General features: G+C 45.2%; 1 long non-coding RNA gene across 1 annotated transcript in view; it reads right to left on the bottom strand.

Annotated features, from left to right (window-relative positions):
* Positions 1-621: 621 nt before the first annotated feature.
* The window catches only part of LOC134965752 (uncharacterized), a 66,197-nt gene continuing 44,948 nt past the window's right edge, over positions 622-21,870 (bottom strand). Inside the window, exons 3-4 of the long non-coding RNA XR_010188507.1 lie at positions 16,490-16,722; positions 622-2,415 (exon numbers count right to left, since the gene is read on the bottom strand). This is a non-coding gene — a long non-coding RNA (uncharacterized LOC134965752). The remainder of the gene's footprint in view (positions 2,416-16,489; positions 16,723-21,870) is intronic.

Genomic DNA, 21,870 nt, shown 5'->3' with positions numbered 1-21,870 from the left:
GCGATGTACGTGTGTACAGAGAATGGACCCGGTGCGGTTAGTGAAGTCAATACGCCACTACACGTGGCTGTCTGTTTCATCTCTAGACATAATTGGGTTCTTGCAAAAAAAAAGATCCCTGAAGTGTTGGCACCCTGCGTGATCACCCAGTGTGTGCAATGAACGGATACACAGTAATCTCAATGCAGAGGGACCATCGCCAGTACACAAAAGCGGACACAACGCACCAACCAACTCTCCCCGCAAACGGTAGAGAACGAGGAAGACTTTTCAACTGCAGCAACTGTTACAATTAGCAAATTTTGCAGAGCGCACATTGACGTTGGTCTCTGCATCCACACAGCCTTAATTACAATATACTACATTAGAGACAATACGCTTCCATTCCGCACATGTGTATTCATGTTTAGGCTTGGCATGTGCATCACTGTTTAATGTGATACTGTCATTTAGTGATAAGTATTACAATTAAAACGGTTAACATTAATACTTTAACATTAGCTTTAATTTTGCATCATGAAGCTGAGCATATTACCTTGTGTTAAAATTAAAAGTTAACATTCTGCTGGCAACTGTGTGTGTGCCTGTTATAGAGACACACCCCCCCCCTCCCCACCCACCAAAAATGCTACTGTGATATCAGTTATGTGATATCACACTGGTTGTATAGTGAAAGTACAGTTAGCAGTAGTAGGTGTACACAAAACATATGTAACCCCTGTAGGATTATTGAAGTTTTTATTAAGGGGTGACTGCTCGTCATAAATGTTCATATTAGTGGGAACACTTGCAGATACGGTGCCCAGACTATCTGTTCTTTATTTGTATTTAAACTTGTGGTTTTTTTCTTGTAACGACAACATTATTTCTTAATCTTTGTAGACTCTGGACAGAAATATATTTTTCTCGTTGTAATACATTTATCATGTGACTGTCCAAATGGAACCACATTCTACAGCGTGTGCTGTCAATCATTCATTTTTTTTTTTCCGTGTGAATTTTGCAGACACAGAAAGTTGTCATTTTTTATCTTTTCTGTAAGCATTTTAAGCGACTTATTTACATGCGGAAACATTGTAATTTCTTGTCGTTCAATGCACTTTATTAAATGATTTCTCATCTCACATTGCTAAAATTGAATTGTATTTAAACTAATGCCATTTACCAGAGACACTGCATTAGCAACGGAGAATAAACCACGGTCGTTATAGCCAAGATGTTTCTGACAACACTTGAAATTCACATCCTGTGTTGCGTTTTCACCAGAAAACAATGAGGACGTATATTTTAGTAATTTGCATTTATAGTGTGTTTGCAATTTGAATTGGCTTCATGGAGTCATAAATATTTCCTACTGCTTTAGAACAATGTGACACAACCCAGTGATCACCCAAATGGTGGATTTGTATGACACCATCAACTTTAGCAGTAGCATTGTGTGCCACTAGCAGGGTATCACAGAGACCACCCACAGAAGGAAACTTTTGAGAAATAAAATGCTGACTAGCATTGATGATACTATCATCTAACCACTCACCCTTGGCTATTCTTTCTCCATCATTATATGTTAGCCTGAGTCCATTCATTGTAACCCACGTGTCGTTTTTAGTCTGAATATTCTCTTCACATGTATCTTTCATTTCATCATTTTCTGCTTCACAATCAGATTGCCAAACATCTTGTCTTACCATCTCTGCATTTTCCCCAAATCTATGTGATGCAGGTTGTTTTTGTTTTCCATAAACTCGTTTAGGAAGTGGCTCATATTTCTCAGTCAGTTGTCTTTTTTTTGGGGGGGGGGGGGGGGGTGTTTCAATTAATGGTAGGCCACTTTCTTTTGGAACCTTTAATTTTGAAGCATCTACTAAATTCTGCAGTGAGCTGATCAATGTCTCAATATGTGAGTTGTCATGAATTAGATACACAAAATCTGTCAGTTGTTTCAGTTTGTGTGTAAGATCGAATCAATGTTGTTCGCCTGGTTCTTCTACATGGTGGGAACTCTTCAAAGTTTTGTCATTTTTTCATGGGAATTTTCGTCATGCTCAGTTTTTATCTCAAGAATATCAGTGTCCAGAATGAAAAGAGGGTTATTCCTGTAGGAACTATTCAATTTATCCCACCCCCAGCCATCTACATACGTAAAAATACAGCACATATGTTTACAAGGAAGAAAGTAATTTTTCCATTGGCGGCACATCTACATCATAGGACAGTCCTTTTGTAGTTTCACTACTAACTTTAAAGGCACCACTCCCAGAATTAGTACAGATGATGTCTAATTCCTCAAGGTTGCTTGTCATTTTTTTCATGACTTTTTTAATAAAATCCCTTGGACGGTTCCGTAAAAAGTGTGGGACATCTTCCATGTATTTTCGATAATATTGAGAACATTTCAAATTCAACTCCACATACCTGTTAAAAAAATATTTAAAATTAATATATTAACATATTGTGTGTCATAAATGTATGGTTAGCTGAGGTTTTATTAATTACAGAGTGGCCTGGTTGAGGGTCGGTCTGGTCTTAAGAATCACCAATCTCCTATTTGTACTTTCTGTTTGCAAAATAGTATGTCTCAACCTTAAGCTCCTTAAAAAATATGAGTAATGTGTTTCAATTAGGTAGCACATGTACCCTAGTATCTGGTGCAGGCACTATATACTAAATAAAAAAATTTAAAAAAAACATGATTTGAAAATCATATCCACAATAGATTATCAAAGCAATAAAAGTAACAATACAATCATCATCAATATATCATTTAACATTTACACGCCAGAAACAGATCAGTATAGAAAAACCCCTTTATCAGGGACACGGAGCCTAGGGTCTAAAGGAGAAGCAGTATCAAAGAAAGTATGGAGTCAGTCACTATCGGAGGATCTCCCAACAACAATCTAGTCTTGTTCCTTTCTATATTATTAATGGAATGTCTAATCCTTATTTAGAAACCTGCTCGCAGAGCAGCAATATAACTTTTACAAGAACGAAAAATTTAGATACAAGTGTTTCATTTTGTAAAAGTGTTTCCAACCAATCCCGTAGAAATATATTATGAGATCTCCCTTCAAAAAGATTGAGGTAATGTGTATTATTAATGATCAATGTCTTAAAAATATTATTGTGAGCTTAACGCACTATTAGCCAAGATCAATTTTTTGCATTACTCGTTGACCTTTTTTTTGCCAGGAATGATCCCCAAAATCACCCAATACACAGTAAAAAGCAGATCATTTTCTAAATATTCCATATCATAATTCCTAACCTGTTAACATTTTTTTGAAGCAATGGGCACGACAAGAAACAATGAAACAAGTCTACATCTGGTGTACGAGAACAACGGCCCTCACTCCATGTGGACGTACCCGCAAAGTATTGTCTATGAGGAGAATAATATGCCCTGGGAGTTCTGGTTAGAAAATAGGATTTTAGTACCTATCGGTAAATCCTTTTCTCCTAGTCCGTAGAGGATGCTGGGGACTCCAAAAGGACCATGGGGTATAGACGGATCCGCAGGAGCTTGGGCACACTGAAAAGACTTTCACTGGGTGTGAACTGGCTCCTCCCTCTATGCCCCTCCTCCAGAACTCAGTTATAGGAACTGTGCCCAGGAGAGATGGACATTTCGAGGAAAGGATTTTTGTTTAAACTAAGGGCGAGAAACATACCAGCCCACACCACAAACATACCGTACAACCGGAGTAGCAGCAAACCAGTTAACAGTATGAAGTAACAGCAGCAACAAGCTGAATACTAATACACAACCCTCGTGTAAACAATTTTAACCAGCAATAATACACTGCAAGTAACAGTCCGCACTGGGACGGGTGCCCAGCATCCTCTACGGACTAGGAGAAAAGGATTTACTGGTAGGTACTAAAATCCTATTTTCTCTTACGTCCTAGAGGATGCTGGGGACTCCAAAAGGACCATGGGGTCTATACCAAAGCTCCAGACCGGGCGGGAGAGTGCGGACGACTCTGCAGCACCGATTGAGCAAACATAAAGGTCCTCATCAGCCAGGGTATCAAACTTGTAGAACTTAGCAAACGTGTTTAAACCCGACCACGTAGCTGCTCGGCAAAGCTGAAGGGCCGAGACCCCTCGGGCAGCCGCCCAAGATGGGCCCACTTTCCTAGTAGAATGGGCCTTTACTGACTTCGGCACCGGTAGCCCAGACGAAGAATGAGCTTGCTGAATCGTACTACAAATCCAGCGTGCAATAGTCTGCTTAGAAGCAGGATGACCAATCTTGTTGGAAGCATACAGGACAAACAGCGCCTCCATTTTCCTGGCAACAGCCGTTCTGGCGACGTAAATTTTCAAAGCTCTTACAACATCAAGAGACTTCGGGCACTGCCACAGCATCCGTAGCCACAGGTACCACAATAGGCTGGTTAATGTGAAACGCAGAAATCACCTTCGGCAGAAATTGTTGACGAGTCCTCAATTCTGCTCTATCCGAATGGAAGATCAAGTAAGGACTCTTGTGAGACAAGGCCGCCAATTCTGACACTCGCCTGGCAGACGCCAGAGCCAACAGCATGACTACCTTCCAAGTGAGAAACTTTAACTCAACCTTACGCAAAGGTTCAAACCAGGGAGACATAAGAAACTCCAAGACCACTTTAAGATCCCACGGCGCCACGGGCGGCACAAATGGAGGATGGATATGCAGCACTCCCTTCACAAAAGTCTGAACCTCTGGAAGGACGGCCAATTCCTTTTGAAAGAAAATAGATAAAGCCGAAATCTGCACTTTGATGGAACCCAATTTCAGGCCTGCATCCACGCCTGCCTGCAAGAAATGGAGGAAACGACCCAAGTGAAACTCCTCCGCAGGAGCTGCTTTGGTCTCGCACCACGACACATACTTTCTCCAAATACGGTGATAATGTTTCGCCGTAACCTCCTTCCTAGCTTTAAGGAGAGTGGGGATGACCTCCCCCGGAATACCTTTACGAGCTAAGATTTGGCGCTCAACTTCCATGTCGTCAAACGCAGCCGCGGTAAGACCGGAAACACGCATGGTCCCTGCAACAACAGATCCTCTCTTAGAGGAAGCGACCAAGGATCTTCCTCAAGTAATTCCTGAAGATCCGGATACCAGGCCCTTCTTGGCCAATCTGGGACGACGAGAATCGCCTGAACCCTTGCTCGTCGAATGATTCCCAACACCTTTGGAATGAGAGGAAGCGGAGGGAATACAAACACCGACTGAAACACCCACAGAGTCACCAGGGCGTCCACTGCACTGGCTTGGGGGTCCCTTGACCTGGAACAATACCTCGGAAGCTTCTTGTTGAGGCGAGACGCCATCATGTCGATCAGCGGAGTTCCCCAGCGCCTTGTCACTTCTGCAAATACCTCTTGGTGAAGAGCCCACTCTCCCGGATGGAGATCGTGTCTGCTGAGGAAGTCTGCTTCCCAGTTGTCCACTCCCGGTAGGAAGACTGCTGACAGAGCGCTCATGTGCTGTTCCGCCCAGCGAAGGATTCTTGAGGCCTCGGCCATAGCCGCCCGGCTCCTTGTTCCGCCTTGACGGTTTATATGCGCCACCGCTGTTATGTTGTCCGACTGGATCAGGACAGGACGACCCTGAAGAAGGCTCTTTGCTTGTAGCAGGCCGTTGTAAATGGCTCTTAACTCGAGAACATTTATGTGGGGACAAGATTCCTGGTCCGACCATCTCCCTTGGGAATTTCTTCCTTGGGTGACTGCGCCCCAGCCTCGGAGACCTGCATCTGTTGTCAGTAGGACCCAGTCTTGGATTCCGAACCTGCGCCCTCCTAGGAGGTGAGAGCTCTGTAGCCACCACAGGAGAGAAATCCTGGCCCTGGAAGATAGACTTATTTTCCGGTGCATGTGCAGGTGAGACCCGGACCATTTGCTCAGCAGATCCCACTGAAACGCCTGGGCATGAAACCTGCCAAACGGAATGGCTTCGTACGCCGCAACCATTTTTCCCAGAACCCGAGTACATTGATGAATCGACACACTTATCGGCCTCAGAAGCTCCCTGACCATTGTCTGTAGTTCCAGAGCTTTGTCTTCCGGAAGAAATAACTCTCTGCAGTTCCGTGTCTAGGATCATGCCCAGGAAGGGCAGCCGAGTGGTCGGAATCAACTTAGACTTTGGCAAATTTAGAACCCAACTATGTTGTCACAGAACCGACAGAGACAAATCCACACTTCTTAACAATCGTTCCTTGGACCTCGCCTTTATCAGGAGATCATCCAAGTACGGGATAATTGTAACCCCTTGCTTGCGAAGGAGAACCATAATTTCTGCCATTACTTTGGTGAAAATCCTCGGGGCCATGGAAAGCCCAAACGGCAACGTCTGAAATTGGTAATGACAATCCTGTATCGCAAACCTGAGGAAAGCTTGATGCGGAGGATACGGGGGAACGGGAACAATGACCCTCTGTTGACACAACTTTTGTATTGCTGCCTTCACCCGCTCCCTGTCCGGAAAAGACACTGGTAAGGCCAAAATGAAAAAACGGTGAGGGGGCATCTCATGAAACTCCAGCCTGTATCCCTGAGACACTATTTCCAGGACCCAAGGATCCAGGCCTGATTGAACCCAGACCTGACTGAAGATCCGCAGACGGCCCCCCACCGGTCCAGACTCCCTCAGGGAAGCCCCAGCGTCATGCGGTGGACTTGTTAGAGGCGGGGGAGGACTTTTGGTCCTGGGCGCCTGATACTGCAGGCGACTTTCTTCCCCTTCCTCTACCCTTTGAAGCGAGGAAGGACGAACCTTTTCCTTGCTTGTATTTATTTGGACGAAAGGACTGCGTCTGCTGATGGGGTGCCTTTCTCTGCTGTGTGGGAACATAAAGAAGAAAAGAAGACTTACCCGCAGTCGCGGTAGACACCAGGTCAGCCAAGCCGTCACCAAACAAGACACTACCTTTGAAGGGGAGAGCTTCCATATCTTTCTTGGAGTCGGCATCAGCATTCCATTGATGGATCCACAGCGCCCTCCTGGCCGAGATCGCCATGGCATTGGCTCTTGATCCCAAGAGACCAACATCCCTCGCCGCATCCTTCAGGTAATCTGCAGCATCCTTGATATAACCAAGAGTCAAAAGAATATTATCTTTATCAAGGGTATCCATATCAGAAGCTAAATTATCAGCCCATTTAGCAGTAGCACTACTCACCCATACCGACGCCACCGCAGGTCTGAGCAATGCACCCGTATTAGCGTAAATGGCCTTCAGAGACGTCTCCAGCTTGCGATCCGCCGGATCCTTGAGAGCTGCCGTGTCAAGGGACGGAAGTGCCACCTTCTTAGACAAACGGGATAGAGCCTTGTCGACATTCGGAGACGACTCCCATTTTTCCCTGTCATCAGAGGGGAAAGGATACGCCATGTAAATCCTCTTGGGAATCTTCCACCTCTTGTCGGGCGACTCCCAAGCCTTTTCACAAAGAGTATTCATTTCATGAGAGGGGGGAAACTTCACCTCAGGTTTTTTCCCTTTAAACAAACAAATCCTTGTTTCCTGCACCGCAGGCTCGTCAGAGATAAGTAAAACATCTTTAATAGCCACAATCATGTACTGAATACTCTTAACTAGCCTAGGGTGTAAAGTAGCCTCAGTGAAGTCGACATCGGAATCAGAATCCGTGTCGGTATCCGTATCTACCAACTGAGTAAATGAACGCTTTTGCGACCCTGACGGGGCCTGCACCTGAGACAAAGCATCCTCCATGGATTTCCTCCACACCTGTGTCTGAGACTCTGATTTATCCAATCTTTTAGACAATGAAGCCACATTTGTATTAAGTGCACTTAACATTGTAAGCAAATCAGGTGTCGGCTGTGCCGACAGAGCCATCTCCAGACCCGCATCTGCGCCCCTAGCCACCTCCTCCGGGGAGTAACACTCAGCCTCAGACATGCCGACACGTAGTACCGACACACACACAGCCTCAGCCAGGGGACAGACCCACAAGGAAGTCCGGATAGGAGAAAACACAGAGGGAGTATGCCAGCTCACACCCCAGCACCCATATATCCCACCAAATGATATATGTGTACAGCACTGCTGATATAAATGTATATAAGCACCAATTAGCTGTGCCCCCCCCCCCCCCCCCCCGATTTGCTCCCCGTTACTTTTAGTGGAGCTTGGAGGTCCCGGGCCAGCGTCTCATGCAGCGGCTGTGGATGAGAGAAAATGGCGCTGGTGAGCAGTGCGGCTAAGCCCCGCCCCTTCCCGGTGCGCTACAGTCCCCCTAAAATTCAAACTTGCAATGCTGGCGGGGGTATGAAAAAACGGTACCCGAGCACCGAAATGCCTTCTGCCCCCCCCCCCCCCCCCAAGCGCCCTGCTCCCGCCAGTGCCGTTGGTGAAGTTTGTGGGAGCATACAGCGCTACCGCTGCGCTGCTACCTCGTTACTGAAGTCTTCTGCCGTCTGACGTCTTCGGATCTTCACATACTCACCCGGCTTCTGGCTTCTGTGAGGGGGGTGACGCCGCGGCTCCGGGAACAAGCAGCTAGGCGAACCAAGTGATCGAACCCTCTGGAGCTAATGGTGTCCAGTAGCCTAAGAAGCAGAGCCTTTAACTCAGAAGAAGTAGGTCTGACTTCTCTCCCCTCAGTCCCACGATGCAGGGAGCCTGTAGCCAGCAGGTCTCCCTGGAAATAAAAAACCTAACAATAAAGTCTTTCCAGAGAAACTCAGTAGAGCTCCCCTAGTGTGTGTCCAGTCACTCCTGGGCACAGAGTCTAACTGAGGTCTGGAGGAGGGGCATAGAGGGAGGAGCCAGTTCACACCCAGTCAAAGTCTTTTTAGTGTGTCCAAGCTCCTGCGGATCCCGTCTATATCCCATGGTCCTTTTGGAGTCCCCAGCATCCTCTAGGACGTAAGAGAAATATGTATTTATATTTTGCAGAAGTTACTAGACGGCACAAGTTTATCACATTTTTCATTAAAGACCTCACAAGATACCATCGGGAAGTCAGATATCCACTGCCTCATACACGACAGAGTAATAGAGTGATCCACGATGGGGAACGTAGAATAGTAATGTAAAGATAGATATTATATATATATATATATATATATATATATATATATGGCTTTCCTTGTGTCCAACGGAGAACGTAACACTTCATCCAAAATCATTAGCCCAACCTGTTTCTTAAAACGCTGGTAACACCAAACAATGTAGAATTTGAAAATACGCTAATGGGTAGCGTTGAACGATTGTAAAAAAAAATTTGGGAGATCTACACTATAACAAATAAGTCCCTCCTGTCAAATTGCTGTGAAAGGAAAAGTTGCCTCATCGTGCTGGAATACACTATTACCTAAAAAGAAATTGAAAAAAGGATTTAGAAGCATTTAAATGAGTGCGTTTCAGGATGTGCCATAATCGCTAACCAACCACAATTATGTGTTATCTTTAATTGCCTGATCTCTCTCTGCATCAAGGTTATGAAGAAAATAAGAATTTACTTACCGATAATTCTATTTCTTTCTCGGAGTCCGTAGTGGATGCTGGGGTTCCTGAAAGGACCATGGGGAATAGCGGCTCCGCAGGAGACAGGGCACAAAAAGTAAAGCTTTTCCAGATCAGGTGGTGTGCACTGGCTCCTCCCCCTATGACCCTCCTCCAGACTCCAGTTAGGTACTGTGCCCGGACGAGTGTACACAATAAGGGAGGATTTTGAATCCCGGGTAAGACTCATACCAGCCACACCAATCACACCGTACAACTTGTGATCTAAACCCAGTTAACAGTATGATAACAGAGGAGCCTCTGAAAGATGGCTCCCTAAACAATAACCCGAATTAGTTAACAATAACTATGTACAAGTATTGCAGATAATCCGCACTTGGGATGGGCGCCCAGCATCCACTACGGACTCCGAGAAATAGAATTATCGGTAAGTAAATTCTTATTTTCTCTATCGTCCTAGTGGATGCTGGGGTTCCTGAAAGGACCATGGGGATTATACCAAAGCTCCCAAACGGGCGGGAGAGTGCGGATGACTCTGCAGCACCGAATGAGAGAACTCCAGGTCCTCCTTTGCCAGGGTATCAAATTTGTAGAATTTTACAAACGTGTTCTCCCCTGACCACGTAGCTGCTCGGCAGAGTTGTAATGCCGAGACCCCTCGGGCAGCCGCCCAAGATGAGCCCACCTTCCTTGTGGAATGGGCCTTAACAGATTTAGGCTGTGGCAGGCCTGCCACAGAATGTGCAAGTTGAATTGTGTTACAAATCCAACGAGCAATCGACTGCTTAGAAGCAGAAGCACCCAGCATTGTTGGGTGCATACAGTATAAACAGCGAGTCAGATTTTCTGACTCCAGCCGTCCTTGAAATGTATATTTTTAAAGCTCTGACAACGTCCAACAACTTGGAGTCCTCCAAGTCGCTTGTAGCCGCAGGCACTACAATAGGCTGGTTCAGGTGAAACGCTGATACCACCTTAGGGAGAAAATGCGGACGCGTCCGCAGCTCTGCCCTATCCGAATGGAAAATTAAATAAGGGCTTTTATAAGATAAAGCCGCCAGTTCAGATACTCTCCTGGCGGACGCCAGGGCCAGTAACATAGTCACTTTCCATGTGAGATATTTCAAATCCACATTTTTTAGTGGTTCAAACCAATGGGATTTTAGGAAATCTAAAACTACATTTAGATCCCACGGTGCCACCGGAGGCACCACAGGAGGCTGTATATGCAGTACTCCTTTGACAAAAGTCTGGACCTCAGGAACTGAGGCCAATTCTTTTTGGAAGAATATTGACAGGGCCGAAATTTGAACCTTAATAGATCCCAATTTGAGACCCATAGACAATCCTGATTGCAGGAAATGTAGGAAACGACCCAGTTGAAATTCCTCCGTCGGAGCACTCCGATCCTCGCACCACGCAACATATTTCCGCCAAATGCGGTGATAATGCTTCGCGGTGACTTCCTTTCTTGCCTTAATCAAGGTAGGAATGACTTCTTCTGGAATGCCTTTTCCTTTTAGGATCTGGCGTTCAACCGCCATGCCGTCAAACGCAGCCGCGGTAAGTCTTGGAATAGACACGGTCCCTGCTGAAGCAGGTCCTGTCTTAGAGGTAGAGGCCACGGATCGTCCGTGACCATCTCTTGAAGTTCCGGGTACCAAGACCTTCTTGGCCAATCCGGAGCCACTAGTATCGTTCTTACTCCGCTTTGCCGTATGATTCTCAATACCTTTGGTATGAGAGGCAGAGGAGGAAACACATACACTGACTGGTACACCCAAGGTGTTACCAGCGCGTCCACAGCTATTGCCTGCGGATCTCTTGACCTGGCGCAATACCTGTCCAGTTTTTTGTTGAGGCGAGACGCCATCATGTCCACCATTGGTCTTTCCCAACGGTTTATTAGCATGTGGAAAACTTCTGGATGAAGTCCCCACTCTCCCGGGTGAAGATCGTGTCTGCTGAGGAAGTCTGCTTCCCAGTTGTCCACTCCCGGGATGAACACTGCTGACAGTGCTATCACGTGATTCTCCGCCCAGCGAAGGATCCTGGCAGCTTCTGCCATTGCACTCCTGCTTCTTGTGCCGCCCTGTCTGTTTACATGGGCGACTGCCGTGATGTTGTCCGACTGGATCAACACCGGTCTTCCTTGAAGCAGAGGTTCCGCCTGGCTTAGAGCATTGTAGATTGCTCTTAGTTCCAGAATGTTTATGTGAAGAGACTTTTCCAGGCTCGACCACACTCCCTGGAAGTTTCTTCCTTGTGTGACTGCTCCCCAGCCTCTCTGGCTGGCGTCCGTGGTCATCAGGATCCAATCCTGTATGCCGAATCTGCGGCCCTCCAATAGATGAGCCCTCTGCAACCACCACAGAAGAGATACCCTTGTCCTTGGAGACAGGGTTATCCGCAGGTGCATCTGAAGATGCGTGCATTGATGTACAGACACCTTTCCTGGTTTTAGGAGATTCCTGACCAGGTCGGATAACTCCTTGGCTTTTTCCTCGGGAAGAAAAACCTTTTTCTGAACCGTGTCCAGAATCATCCCTAGGAACAGCAGACGAGTTGTCGGCATTAATTGGGATTTTGGAATATTCAGAATCCATCCGTGCTGCTTTAGCACCTCTTGAGATATTGCTAATCCCATCTCTAGCTGTTCTCTGGACCTTGCCCTTATTAGGAGATCGTCCAAGTATGGGATAATTAATACGCCTTTTCTTCGAAGAAGAATCATCATCTCGGCCATTACCTTTGTAAAGACCCGAGGTGCCGTGGACAAACCAAACGGCAGCGTCTGAAACTGATAGTGACAGTTTTGTACAACGAACCTGAGGTACCCCTGGTGTGAGGGGTAAATTGGAACGTGGAGATACGCATCCTTGATGTCCAAGGATACCATAAAGTCCCCTTCTTCCAGGTTCGCTATCACTGCTCTGAGTGACTCCATCTTGAACTTGAACTTCTTTATGTACAGGTTCAAGGACTTCAGATTTAGAATAGGCCTTACCGAGCCATCCGGCTTCGGTACCACAAATAGAGTGGAATAATACCCCTTCCCTTGTTGTAGAAGAGGTACCTTGACTATCACCTGCTGAGAGTACAGCTTGTGAATGGCTTCCAAAACCGTCTCCCTTTCGGAAGGGGACGTTGGTAAAGCAGACTTCAGGAAACGGCGAGGTGGATCTGTCTCTAATTCCAACCTGTACCCCTGAGATATTATCTGCAGGATCCAGGGATCTACCTGCGAGTGAGCCCACTGCGCGCTGTAATTTTTGAGACGACCTCCCACCGTCCCCGAGTCCGCTTGAGAAGCCCCAGCGTCATGCTGAGGCTTTTGTAGAAGCCGGGGAGGGCTTCTGTTCCTGGGAAGGAGCTGCCTGTTGCTGTTTCTTCCCTCGACCTCTGCCTCGTGGCAGATATGAATAGCCCTTTGCTCTCTTATTTTTAAAGGAACGAAAGGGCTGCGGTTGAAAAGTCGGTGCCTTTTTCTGTTGGGGAGTGACTTGAGGTAGAAAGGTGGATTTCCCGGCTGTAGCCGTGGCCACCAAATCTGATAGACCGACTCCAAATAACTCCTCCCCTTTATACGGCAAAACTTCCATATGCCGTTTTGAATCCGCATCGCCTGTCCACTGTCGCGTCCATAAAGCTCTTCTGGCCGAAATGGACATAGCACTTACCCGTGATGCCAGTGTGCAGATATCCCTCTGTGCATCACGCATATAAAGAAATGCATCCTTTATTTGTTCTAACGACAGTAAAATATTGTCCCTGTCCAGGGTATCAATATTTTCAATCAGGGACTCTGACCAAACTACCCCAGCACTGCACATCCAGGCTGTCGCTATAGCTGGTCGTAGTATAACACCTGCATGTGTGTATATACTTTTTTGGATATTTTCCATCCTCCTATCTGATGGATCTTTAAGTGCGGCCGTCTCAGGAGAAGGTAACGCCACTTGTTTTGATAAGCGTGTTAGCGCCTTGTCCACCCTAGGAGGTGTTTCCCAGCGCTCCCTAACCTCTGGCGGGAAAGGGTATAATGCCAATAATTTCTTTGAAATTATCAGCTTTTTATCAGGGGCAACCCACGCTTCATCACACACGTCATTTAATTCTTCTGATTCAGGAAAAACTATAGGTAGTTTTTTCACACCCCACATAATACCCTGTTTAGTGGTACCTGTAGTATCAGCTAAATGTAACGCCTCCTTCATTGCCAAAATCATATAACGTGTGGCCCTACTGGAAAATACGGTTGATTCGTCACCGTCACCACTGGAATCAGTGCCTGTGTCTGGGTCTGTGTCGACCGACTGAGGCAAAGGGCGTTTTACAGCCCCTGACGGTGTTTGAGGCGCCTGGACAGGCACTAATTGATTGTCCGGCCGCCTCATGTCGTCAAACGACTGCTTTAGCGTGTTGACACTATCCCGTAATTCCATAAATAAAGGCATCCATTCTGGTGTCGACCCCCTAGGAGGTGACATCCCCATATTTGGCAATTGCTCCGCCTCCACACCAATATCGTCCTCATACATGTCGACACACACGTACCGACACACAGCAGACACACAGGGAATGCTCTAAACGAAGACAGGACCCACTAGCCCTTTGGGGAGACAGAGGGAGAGTCTGCCAGCACACACCAAAAAACGCTATATATGACAGGGATAGCCTTATAATAAGTGCTCCCTTATAGCTGCTTTATATATATCAAGATATTGCCATTAAATTTGCCCCCCCTCTCTGTTTTACCCTGTTTCTGTAGTGCAGTGCAGGGGAGAGACCTGGGAGCCGTCCTGACCAGCGGAGCTGTGAGAGGAAATGGCGCCGTGTGCTGAGGAGATAGGCCCCGCCCCTTTTTCGGCGGGCTCGTCTCCCGCTATTTTGTGAATACAGGCAGGGGTTAAATATCTCCATATAGCCTCTGGGGGCTATATGTGAGGTATTTTTAGCCTTTATATAGGTTTACATTTGCCTCCCAGGGCGCCCCCCCCCAGCGCCCTGCACCCTCAGTGACTGCGTGTGAAGTGTGCTGAGAGGAAAATGGCGCACAGCTGCAGTGCTGTGCGCTACCTTTAGAAGACTGCAGGAGTCTTCAGCCGCCGATTCTGGACCTCTTCTTACTTCAGCATCTGCAAGGGGGCCGGCGGCGCGGCTCCGGTGACCATCCAGGCTGTACCTGTGATCGTCCCTCTGGAGCTGATGTCCAGTAGCCAAGAAGCCAATCCATCCTGCACGCAGGTGAGTTCACTTCTTCTCCCCTCTGTCCCTCGTTGCAGTGATCCTGTTGCCAGCAGGAATCACTGTAAAATAAAAAACCTAAGCTAAACTTTCTCTAAGCAGCTCTTTATGAGAGCCACCTAGAATTGCACCCTTCTCGGCCGGGCACAAAAATCTAACTGGAGTCTGGAGGAGGGTCATAGGGGGAGGAGCCAGTGCACACCACCTGATCTGGAAAAGCTTTACTTTTTGTGCCCTGTCTCCTGCGGAGCCGCTATTCCCCATGGTCCTTTCAGGAACCCCAGCATCCACTAGGACGATAGAGAAATGTTATTAAATTACTCCAATGTTCTTGAATTTAAATTACTTGAATAAAAACAGTGGCTTATATATTGTAACTATAAAATGGACATTGGGGGTCATTCCGAGTTGATTGCTCGCTAGCTACTTTTAGCAGCCGTGCAAACGCATTGTCTCCGCCCACCGGGGAGTGTATTTTTGCTTTGCAGAAGTGCAAACGCTTGTGCAACAAAGCGCCTGCAAAATCATTTTGTGCAAAACAAGTCCAGCCCTGTAGGTACTCTTCGTGTGCGTTGATTCTAATGACGGGACGGCTTTTGACGTCACACACCTGCCCAGCGTTCGCCCAGCCATGCCTGCGTTTTCCCCGACATGCCTGCGTTTTTCTAAGCACTCCCTAAAAACAGTCGGTTGCCACCCAGAAACGCCCGCTTCATGTCAATCTTCCTGCCTTCTGCCATGCGACTGAAAGCTTCGCTAGAACCTGTACAAAAGCACAAAGGACTTTGTACCCGTGCGTCGCGCGTGTGCATTGCGGTGCATACGCAGGTGCAGAAATGTCAATTTTTAGCCTGATCGCTGCGCTGCGAACGGCAGCTAGCGATCAACTCGGAATGACCCCCATAGTATCTACTGGCTCACCTCAGCAAATCTCTGATCAGTTCCCTGCCCCTCTACACTTACTGGTCCTTTCTGTTCTCTTCTTGTGATCAGTCTGTGAGCTATTGCTCTCACTGCATATGACGGAGACAGGACAGATTCATCTAAAGCAGTGGTTCACAAACGTGGGACTCGAGGCACCACAAACAATCCAGGTTTTAAAGATAATCATACTAAAGCACAAGTGATTTAATTAGTAACTGTTAGTTTGATTATACCAATTGTGCACAAGCATGGATATCCTTAAAATCCGGTCTCTTATACCCCTTTTCCACTAGCTCCTTAAAACACGGGTAAATGCGCGGGGGCGCGCATTTACCCGTGTTTTTCCCTAGTGGAAACGGGTCCCCCGGCAAATTCCCGGATCAAGTGATCCGGGAATCCTACCCTGGTAGCTAGCCGGGTTGAACGTGTGTTCAACCCGGCTAGCTGTCTAGTGTGAACGGGAGCCGTGTCGAGGCGACACGGCTCCCATTCACAGTGCATAGGGAGGGCGGCGCTGGGAGATCATGTGATCTCCCAGCGCCGCCCCTGCCGCGTCACCAACCCGGCAATTGCCGGGTTGGTGAGCGCTGTCTGCAGGGGGCTGTAGCACGGGTCGCAGCCGTGTCAGGCGACACGGCTGTGACCCGTGCTACTCTAGTGGAAAAGGGGTATTAGTGTGCCTTCGGGACAGAGTCTGTGAAACCCTGTTCTAGGAGAATTATATGGATTGCCGGATAGAGAAAACGCATACTAATTAGAAAACAGTTTATGTATTTAATTATCTATAGACCAATGTATGAAAGAAATTTATGCAGCAGACCATAAGTCACCTGTATTTCTGGCATCCATTTTTTGGAGAATCATTGCTTTAAAGCGTTGTTTTTGTTCCAAAGTTCTAAAGTCCTAATAGCACTGATATGTTCCTTTATGTTCATGGTACGTGCTATATTGCAAAGCATTTTCAAGACCATCTTACAAGAACTGCGTGCACCATGATCTTTTTTGTTCAACCACTCCACCCAAGCTTTCTCACGATGGAAATCACACAGTAAGATTTTTGTATCTAAAAGAAACAAATTTATTACATTCAAAACAAATTCTATGCCACAATCATACTCATACTGCCTTTTCATATATAGTTTTTTTACTGTAAAAATGGATTTGCAAGTTATATTTTACATTTGTTTTTTTTTTGTTTTTGTTTGTTTGTTTTTGGGGGGGGGGGTTATTTAACAGATCTGACATTTTTCTACAATTTCAACATTAAAGATTTTAAATTCCCCACAAATCTATCACTATTAGTTTTATTTTCTTCTTCTGTGTCCACAGTTGATCTACATGATAGACATGGCGTGTATGTCGTTGGATAAGGATCGGGCACCCAATGGTTAAGATTTAGAGCTCCCAGAATGCTCTGCTCCATCCTCCTCTCTAACCGCGCCTCTTTTGCAAGGGAAGTCCGTTTGTTTGTTGCGGCAAGACCACATGTAAAACGGTGGTACTCTTTCAAACATTCTCTTGCTTTTTATTTAATTTAAAAAAAAAGTTTTATATAGCCTTTTTTAGAGTGGCTGTTTTATGCGTCTTAGACGCATTGCGGAAACAACTCCCACAACTTCCCGTCGGTACTACGACACTGGTAAACTACGCTGGTGAATTTGAAATGTGCCAGCGGCGTTCGCAAGAGGCCCACACTGATGTTTTTAGGCTGCGACCGGAGCACGTGAAGAAAGGCAAGGAGACTCTACCGCTCGGGTAAAGTTGCGTGTCTTTACGCAGCCAAGCTGTTGCGGGTAGGAGGGTACCGAACAGTGCTGATGCGGGCATTAGCCTTGAGTGTTCCCCCGTTAGGCCACCAGGGATCACAGGCTCCGTGGATAAATTTGGAGACAGCAGAACCATGGGTTGGACATCAGCAGTGGGGAGTAAGGCCCCTCCCCCCGGCAGTGAATTAACTATGGTTTTCCTGCCTTGAACTGACTGCCCCTCTTCTGTTAAAAGACGTGGAGTAACATCATACATACGCTTGCTGCAGTAATTGCTGTGTGGCATTATACTCTTTGCAAAAATGGTACAGTGTCTCTTCAGGAACGCTGTGTTTTGGCTCCCTGCATATCTCTTCTAAATGACCAGTTTATACAGCAGACACTCCTATCTACCCCTGTGGTACTGAGTAGTTGATTAAGTGCCCATTGCAAATGTATAATTTCTTGCCTTGTTTGTGACTAATGCTATTTCTGCTGCCTGACTTTAATACTATTTGTCAGCTCCTTTCTGTCCCTTTCAAACCTGTTTTTGAAAAAAAAAAAAAAAAATTTATATGTACTTCACTTTTATTTTTTTTAATTGAAGGTTGTCACATTTCGGTTTAATTTACACAGATTATGTGATTAATTTGTTACGATATTCATGAAAGGCAAGGGTAACAAAGCAGCTACTGCACCTGTGTTCAAATTGTTAGGTTCCTAAAATAAGTCAAGCTGACCAACTTGTTTCTAGCCTAGAACCAGCACAGATACAAGAACCACCTTGGGTGGCTTATTTTGCTCAGGTTCTTACAGGTATAGGGGATCTCTTAGCTGAGAAAACCAAAAAGTATATACTCGTCGCCTGTTCCTTTAGACCACTGGCAAACTTACACCTGAGACTGAGCTGCAGCTTCCTAATCAGGGTTATTGCAAATACCCTTTATAGCAAGCAAACTAAAATATTAAAACCAAGGTTTCAATAGGAAGCGCTGTCCAGTCACAAATCAATTTAAACAAATCACTTTAATTCCACAAACATATATGGCCATATATTGACATAAAATATAAATTCATAAGACTTTAATACAATAATAACAGTATCATTTAAAATTGCAAATCAATTATAAGCAGTTAGTATTGCTCCAAAATCGCGGGCATGCAGTCTTATTCACTTATGTGGTTAGTCATCCACTCCTGATTTATAATCAAATAGCCAAATGGCAATCTTAATTACCGGGTCCAGAGAATGCAATTATCCTTTTAAGAACAATGTTCAATGTCCTCCTACCTCCCGTATTTGGCAATTAACGGGGGCTTTTCAAAAACGGGGACTGTTATTCCTTATAGCTATTTGGTTCACTCCTTGCTGAGTGTTTAGAAAATACTCCTCCCTCCCGTGATTTTCTTACCGGGAATATCTTTGCTGAGTGGAGGTTTTTCTTATATATGATCTGGACACAGGGGATCTCTCAGCCAGAGAGCCTTCAACCCGCCTTCTTACTTTTCTCCTCTGCAGTGTCCGTGCATCTGCTGGTCCCAGCTCTATCGCAGCAGCAGACGAGCACTCGCACTCTCAGACTGCCGGACTGCTACGCCCAATCACGTGACGCGTTTCTCCGCCTCTCCGTTTCCGGATACTCGGCGGCTTCCTCAGACGTGTATAATGAGTGTCCTGCTAGGTGCTATTTATCCTCCTTTCATTATATCTCCCTGCCGGCCATCTTATTACACCTGGGTGCATATATTACTTTTGATTCAATTAATCATTAAAACGGGCACCTACTTCCGGCTTCCGTTATTTGCGTTCCACCTGCGGACATTTTGCGTTCCAACATGTCATCACTGCATAAAGTTTTTATAACTGCATAAAGTTTTTATAATAATAAGAGGTCTTAAAATGAAAACATAATCTAATACAATAATTATCACACAACATATAAACAAATAAATATAATGTATAGTATACAATATAAAATACAAATATCATAAAAATCAGATGTATGTCTGCCAGTTAGTCCTACCATCAAAAATACATACATATAATAGCTTCCAGAATATTGTCAGAAAAAGGAAAGATAGGAAATCAAGGAAGTTATGGGGGGGGAGGGGTTTTAAACATTATTTAATTCGATTGTATCATTCAGGCCTCCTGGTGTAAGGGTCCTCATACTAAAAATCCAAAAGGCCTCCCGTCTACACAGACGGTTATACCTATCTCCCCCTCTTGCTGTAGTCTTAATTTGTTCAACGGCTATAACCTTTACATTCTTAATAGAACCCTTCTGACAATCCGAAAAATGTCTATATAGAGAATTGGTTCTGGAGTTCATTAAAATATTTCTCTTATGCTCAATAAATCTGACATGTAGTTGCCTAATAGTGCGGCCTATATATTGAAGGCCACAACCACATGTTAATAAATAAATAACAAAATCAGATCTACAATTAATAAAATCCTTAATAGAGAATACTTCATCAGATACATTAGAAACGAAAGATACGGTCTTCCTTTCTGTACAATTACATGTAAAACAGCCTGTTTTTCCACATCGATGGAAACCGGGTGGTTTTATCGAGAGCCATACTTCTAAAGGCCCCTTTTCTTCCGTATTATTTCTTATTTTATTTCTAAAATGGCTAGGAGCCAATTTCTGTTTAAGATTTCCAGATTTTCTAAAAATAATATTATCGTTTAGTGTACCACTATTGTTCAAGAATTCATCTAATTCCAAAAGGTGAAAATTCTTTTTCAGGATCTTCTTAATAGCCCAAGCTCTTGAATTATATTGTGTCACAAAATTCACACTCCTATCTATATTCATGTCTTTTTTCTTATTTTCTTCCGATACACTTTTATCCCCTAAAAGGGATCTCCTATCCATCATCCTTACCTCTATCAATGTTTTATCCAACAATTTTCTGGGGTACCCTTGTTCAAGAAATGCCTCATACAGAGACTTTGCCTGCTTCTGGAAGATTTCAAGGCTAGAGCAGTTCCTTTTTATCCTCATAAACTGGCTTTTAGGAATATTTGTTTTCCACTTACTATAGTGGCCACTTTTGAAATTCAAATATTTATTTTGATCTACCTCTTTAATATGAGTTCTCGTATTGAGAACATTATCCACTACAGAAAGGGCTATATCTAAAAAAGTGATTTCTGACTGGTGTATTGTGCTTGTGAATTTAAGTCCAAAAGTGTTACAATTTAGTGAACCCAAAAAATCATTAACGGATTTTAAATCCCCATCCCAAATAATAAATAAATCATCTATATACCGTCCATATAGGACCAGGCCCGCCCCATGCCCCGCCCTCTTAGCTGCACCGGTTATACCTCCATCTATGGTGTTACCTACACAGCCTCCACAGACGGATGTGTTTGCACACTCAGTCCAGGATTTGGCTCATACCTATGTGGCCTTTCAAACAGATGTTGCAGGCAGATAAGTCTGTGGAAGGGAAAGCACGTAGATGTGCGGCTCTGTCCTCCCAATTTACACAGCTTTCAGATTCTGAGATATCCTCAGATGAGGTGGACTCCTCTCTCCCCTCTTCTCCCTCAGGTGAAGAGGATAGTCACATCTCAGTGGTTGTACCCGCATTGATTAGTGTGGTGAAGTCCATTATGACAATAGAAGAACAGGAGCCACCACCAAAGCCTAAAGCACCTGTCTTTAAATGACATAAGATGGTCTAAGCTGTATTCCCGGAACCAGATCAGCTTACTGAAATGAGGGAGACATGTTGGACTCCAAATAAGAGGTTTAAATTGCCAAAGAAAATTGCTTCTTTTTAACATCTTCCACTAGTAGAGTGTGCCAAATGGGAAGTACCTCCCACAGTTGATGCTCATGTGGCACATCTAGTGCACACTTCTACATTGCCTATACCATCGTCTTTTTTGAAAGACTTAAAAATGGAAACCCGTCTTAAATCTGTTTTTTCCTTTACGGGGGCAATTACTAGACCAGTCATGGCCTCAGTATGGGTGTCCAAGGCTGTTTCAGGCTGGATGGACGCATTAGAGTAAAGTCTATATAACAAATTTAAAGCAAGCAGCTGCCTATTTTGAAGAAGCGGCCTTAGACACAGGTCTACTAGCTTCCAAAGCTTCAGCCACCTCAGTAGTAGCCCGCCAAGCAGATCCTGGAAGGCAGATTCGGAATCCAAGAAGGTATTAGAATTCCTACCCTTTGCTGGAGATATTCTGTTTGGACCTGAATTGGACAAAATATTGGCTACCTTGGCAGACTTGAAGTCAGCGTTTTTTGCCCTCCGCATCAACTTCGAAGTCCTCTGCTTTTTGGTCCTATCGGACTCAGGGCAAAGCAAAAGGAATGGCTACTTCCAGACAGTAAAAAAAAACTGTCAATCCTAAAGCCAGACAGGCCTGGGCAGCCAAACGTCTGATCTACAAATCAGAAGACAAACCCTCCACCTGACAGCGCAGGCCTCCACCT

This window comes from Pseudophryne corroboree, chromosome 10 (genome assembly GCF_028390025.1).
Source record: "Pseudophryne corroboree isolate aPseCor3 chromosome 10, aPseCor3.hap2, whole genome shotgun sequence".
NCBI classification, from domain to species: Eukaryota; Metazoa; Chordata; class Amphibia; order Anura; family Myobatrachidae; genus Pseudophryne; species Pseudophryne corroboree.
This window is presented reverse-complemented; position numbering and strand designations above follow the sequence as displayed.